Here is a 6,000-nt window from a genome sequence, read left to right as displayed (position 1 = left end):
ACCTTTTCTGCTATTCTTCCTTTTCCCTCTTCCAACTGATAACCCTCCAAATGATCTCCACATCTATCAATCTGTTTCTGCTGTTTGTTTGCTTAGTTTGTTTTTAGATTTGATTGTTAATCATTGTGAATTTATTGCCATTTTACTGTTCATAATTTTGATCTTATTTTCTTAAATAAGTCCATTTAACATTTCATATAATAATGGCTTGGTGATGATGAACACCTTTAGCTTTACCTTGTCTGGGAAGCACTTTATCTGCCACTTCTATTCTAAATGATAGCTTTGCTGGATAGAGTAATATTGATTGTAGGTCCTTGCTTTTCATGACTTTGAATACTTCTTGCCAGTCCCTTCTTGCCTGCATAGTGTCATGTGAGAAATCACCTGATAGTCTTATGGGAACTCCTCTGTAGGTAACTCTATTCTTTTCTTTTGCTGCTTTTAAGATTCTCTATCTTTAACGTTTGGCATTTTAATTATGGTGTGTCTTGGCATGGTCTTCTTTGGATCTAGTTTGTTTGGGACTCTCTGTACTTCCTGGACTTGTATGTCTATTTCCTTCACCAAATGATGGAAGTTTTCTTTCATTATTTTTTTTCAAATAAGTTTTCAATTTCTTGCTATTTCTCTTCTCCTTCTGGCACCCTTATGATTCAAATGTTGGTATGTTTGAAGTTATCTCAGAGGCTCCTTACCTTATCCTTGTTTTTGTTTATTTTTTATTTTTTTCTTCTTGCTGTTCTGATTGATTTATTTTTCTTCCTTATGTTCTAAACCATTGATTTGATTGATTCTTGGCTTCATCCACTGTAAATTTTTCTTTATTTTACTTAGTGTAATATTCATTTCAGCCAGGGTCTTTTTTTTTATTAAGTATATTTTATTAATTATGTTGTTACAGTAGTCCCAATTTTTCCCCCTTTGCTCCCCTCTGCCCAGTACCCCACTTCCCTCCAGCAATCCCATCCCCCTTAGTTCATGTCCATGGGTCATGCATATAAGTTCTTTGGCTTCACCCTTTCCTATATGATTTTTAACTTCCCCCTGTCTATTTTGTACCAACCAATTACGCTTTTTTTTTTTTTTCTCCTCTTGCTGCTTTTAGGATTCTCTCTCTATCTTTAACCTTTGGCATTTTAATGATGATGTGTCTTGGTGTGGTCCTCTTTTTGTCTAGCTTATTTGGGACTCTGTGCTTCCTGGACTTGTATGTCTATTTCCTTTGCCAAATTTGGGGGATTTTTCTTCATTATTTTCTCACATAAGCTTTCAATTTCTTGCTCTTCCTCTTCTCCTTCTGGCACCCCTATGACTTGGATGTTGGCATGTTTAAAGTTGTCCCAGAGGTTCCTAAGCCTCTCCTCATTTTTTTCAATTCCTGTTTCCTCATTCTGTATTGGTTGAGTGTTTTTTTCCTCCTTATGTTCCAAATCATTGATTTGAACCCTGGTTTCCTTTCCTTCATCATTGGTTTTGTGTGGATTTTCCTTTGTTTCACTTAGCATAGCCTTCACTTCTTCTCTTACACATTTCCTATACTGAAGCATATCTGTTAAGCCAGTGAGCATCTTTATCACCAGTGTTTTGAACTCTACATCTGTTAGGTTGGCTATCTCCTCATTGTGTAGTTCTCCCACTGGAACCTTGATCTGTTCCCCCTTTTGGGCCATACTTCTTTGTCTCCTCATCTTGACAGACTCCTGTGTTTGTTTGCCTCTGTCTTAGGTAGAGCTAACGCTCCTGTTACATTGTAAGGGGTGGAGCCTTAGGTATTCGTCAGTACAGAGCGACCTGTTTCACATGTTGTGGCGCTGTATGTGAGGGAGGGATCAGAGAGGGAACAATGCCACTTGCCTAGCACTTGCCCTTTTCCGGGCTCCTCTCCAACTTCTGTATGGGACTGGTACCTCTCTAGCTGTTGCCTTGGCCATTGTTCCCAGAGTGGGTGGGTCTGCAGATGTTCTAGGACTGTGGGGGCCCTTTAAACAAGAAGACTCTGCTGAGAGACTGGCAGTTTCTTCCTCTGCCCCAACCCCCACTGATTTTGCACAGTCAGAAGCAATGAGGCTTGATTTTTTCCTGCGCTGAGACTGTGAGGTGTGCAGTCTGGTGAGGAGCTGGGAACACTCCCCAGGTGTCCATCCTGACTTTTTTAAATGTGTAACTGCACTTTCTGCCGGCCTTCTGCTGCCGCCACCACACCACATCCTCTCCACCCTGGTTCTGCCCTCCTACCTGCCTGGATGAGTATTTCTTCTTTATTTCTTTGTTTGTTGGACTTTCATGCAGCTTGATTTTCTGGAACTCCTGGTTGTCTCTAGTTTTGAGGTAGATGTGTTTTTTCTTAGTTGTGGAGGGAGATGTAGCATGTCTGTTTACGCCTCCATCTTGGCCAAAAGCTATGTATTGCCTTTTTAATAAACATGCCCACTTCCTTCCTGTCCCCAAATTCCTTCTTAGCCTCTGGCACCACTATTCTGTCCTCCATTTCTATAATTTTGTTATTTGAGGAATGTTATATAAACAAAACAATACTATATGGAACCTTTTGGGATTATCTGTTTTCACTCAGCATAATTCTTTGGAGATTCATCCTAGCTTTTGCAAGGGTCAATAGCTTGCTCCTTTTTATTGGTGAGTATATTCCATGGCATAAATGAAACATGGTTTAACCACTCCACCTATTCTAGGACATCTGGCTTGTTTCCAGTTTTTGGCTATTAAGCATTCATGTATAGGTTTCTATGTAAACATAAATCTTAATTTTTCTGAGATAAATGCCCAGGCATGCAATAACTGGATTGTATGATAGTTGCATGTTCAGTTTTCAAAGAACCTGCCAAAATCTTCCAGAGAGGCTATATCATTTTACAGTTCTACTAGGAATGTATAAATGATCCAGTTTCTCCTCATCCTTGCCAGTATTTGGAGTTTTCACTATTTTTTACTTTAGAAATTCTGATAGCTATGTGGTGATAGCTCATGGTGGATTTAATTTGCGTTTCCCTAATAATTAATGACATTAAACATTTTTGTATATGCTTATTTGCCATCACTAAATCATCTTTGGTGAAATGTCTCTTCATATATTTTATCTATTTTCTAACTGGATTGCTTCTTTCTTTGTTTTTACTGTTGAAATTTCAGTCCTTATGTATACTAATTACTAATTATTTTGTTGCAAATATTTTCTCCCAGTCCATAGCTTGTATTTTTAAAAAATTCTCCTAACATGGTCTTTTGCAGAGCAAATATATTTAACTTTGATGAAGTTCAGTTATGTAATTCTTTTATAGGTGAAGTCTTTGGTTAGTCTTATATCTGAAAGATTTTCTCTTTTTTTTTTTAAGTTTTATAGTTTTACATTTAAGTCTGTAATCTATTTTGAGTTAATTTTGTATAAGTTGTGAAGCTAAAATTAGGGGGTTCTGTGTTTTTTTTTTAAATTGGTCTTTTTTTTCCATCTATATTGTCAAATTTATGTGTATAGAATTGTTCATAGTATTTACTTTCCTTTTTAATCTCTGCAGGGTCTGTAGCGATATCTTTAATTTTATTCCTGATATTAGTAATTCATATCTCCTCTTATTTTCTTTTTCTGTCAATTTTATGGATCTTTTAGAAGAATTAGCTGTCTCATGGATTTTTATCTATTGTCTTTCTGTTTTCAATATCATTGATTTCTTGCCTTTATTATTTCCTTCTTTCTTCTTGCTTTGAATTTATGTACTCTTTTTCTGGGTTCTTGAAGTGAGAGTTCAGATAGTTGATTTGAAATTTTTTCTTTTCAAGTGTATGTATTTAGTGCTAAAATTTCCCTCTAAGCACTGCTTTAACTGCATTTCACAAATTTTTATATGTTTTAGTTTCATTTGAATTCAGTTCAATGTATTTTTAATTACTTTTGGGACATCTTCTTTGACTCATGGATTTTGTTTTTATCATAGTGTCTCATTTAGTTACTAATTTTACTGTTTTCTTTTTGTTATTGATATTTAGTTTCATTCCCCTGTGTTCAAAGAATAAACTCTGTATAATTTTTTTATTTGATGTTAATATAGACACTCCTTTTTTCTTTTGAATTGTACAAGAGCTATATTTTCTTAAAAGGATCTTCAAAATGGAAAACGAATGAAGAGAATTCTAATTAAATACCTTTTTAAAAATATAGTGAACGCTCAGTTATCCATAATGAAAAGAAACTAAAAGTGCGAACACCAAGTAGCATTGCTGAATTCATTTATTTTGCTGCTTGCCTTGTTACGGGTGAACAAATGAATGAAAGAATAGAAGTGAATTCTCGTAACTTTGGTGTGTCTGACTCGAAGTTGGCTTATACCAATCCTTGCAGAACTATGGCAAAGAGCAGAACTATAGTTAGAGGGCTTCTACTAGTTTCTAATTTCTGAGGACAGTTCTCTCCAGACTGTAGAATTTTGCTAGATTCCACCAGGCCTCACATTCACAGAAATCTTAAATACAAAATTGCTATCATCTTTCCAAATAAAATTGTATATACATGTAACCCCACAAATATGCCAACCAAACCGAAAGATCTTTATCCAGGAAATTTACACTTGTGGTCCTTCACTGAACCTCATTGTTGATCATGTGCTATGAGAAATATTATTTCTATTAATTCTGTAATAATCTTCTGATTAACACAAATATAGTGAATTTTCTTATTTCTTTTTGGGGGGGATTAGAGGGGCCAATTTTTAAAATGTAGGTACTTAAAATATGCTGTAATTTTTGTGTCCCCACTGGGGCATTTCCTAATTTTTTTACTTACCAGGAATCCAGGGGGGAAAAAATGGCACTAGTTGAGGTCTCCTCATGGCTCAGGGCATTCCCAGAACAAAGATGACTAAATTCATTCATATCAGCTGATTATTTATGCCTTTATCTAGAAAAAACAGAACGCAGGTACTTTCCTCTTGTGCTGGAACAGCACCGGAAGAATCAATACTGGAAGGATAGTTGCTCTTTCCCAACCTCCAAAACATCAGTCTGGGATGCTGATCAACGGGCTCAAATGCCCTTTAACCAAAGCAAAATGTGTCATGTCATGTCCTTCATGTACATAGTAACAGTGGGGAGCTTCACAAATTAAATACAAATTAAAAGGAGACATTTTATCATCTTTTCTGTAAAGCCAAACACTTACTCAAAATTCATTTGAAAGCTGATGCCACAACTGTGTCATATAAATACAAGCAGTCCAAGTCCTGGTCCTTCAAGATAGGATTTTTGGGGGGAGCCTAGATGTTCAAGAGATGTAGATGCTCCAAATTATGATGAAGGATAATGTCAGGAGAGTCACTGGCCTTACTAAATTGAACACTATGCCGAGTTAAAAGACTTAAAAAATCAATACACAACACGACTAATGTTCATGCTAATCTATTGTTCACTCACTGGAGGCAAGGGCCCGAGACAACACAGTGATTAAAGACAAGGGTGGGATTATGCATGGGTTATATGTTACCATCCTTCTATTGGTGTGGCTGGGCAGATCGGTATATAATGTGTTATGATGGGATTGAAGCCCATGGCATTTGTGATCAGGATTAACGGAGGATTTCATCTGTAATCTGTTGTTACTTTAAAAACAATAAAACAAAATACTTCTGAGGCTTAAAAGATAAATATGAAAACAGCAAATGGGTACGGAAATCTCATTAACTGGTACTCAGGGCTACTTCTCTCACATTATTGGTCTATTACTTTGAAGCAAAGTTAAAATTCCTGTTTGCTTTAGTCCAAATAAGTAGTACATTCACCTGGGTCAAAAATCAAATAACATAAAAAGGTGTGCAATAAAGTTTCATTCTCACCCCATCCCCTAGTTATTCAGGTTCTACCCATTACCTACTAATACACTTGCATTGCTTTTTCTTATTCCTTCTAAGATTCCACTTGCAAATATGAAGATATTATTATAACTCCCTTCCTTTTTTTACACAAAAGGTAGTATTAAGAGTGTGATCTCTGAAG

Source organism: Furipterus horrens, unplaced genomic scaffold (assembly GCF_987537825.1).
Source record: "Furipterus horrens unplaced genomic scaffold, mFurHor1.1.pri manual_scaffold_3, whole genome shotgun sequence".
Classification (NCBI taxonomy): Eukaryota; Metazoa; Chordata; class Mammalia; order Chiroptera; family Furipteridae; genus Furipterus; species Furipterus horrens.
This window is presented reverse-complemented; position numbering follows the sequence as displayed.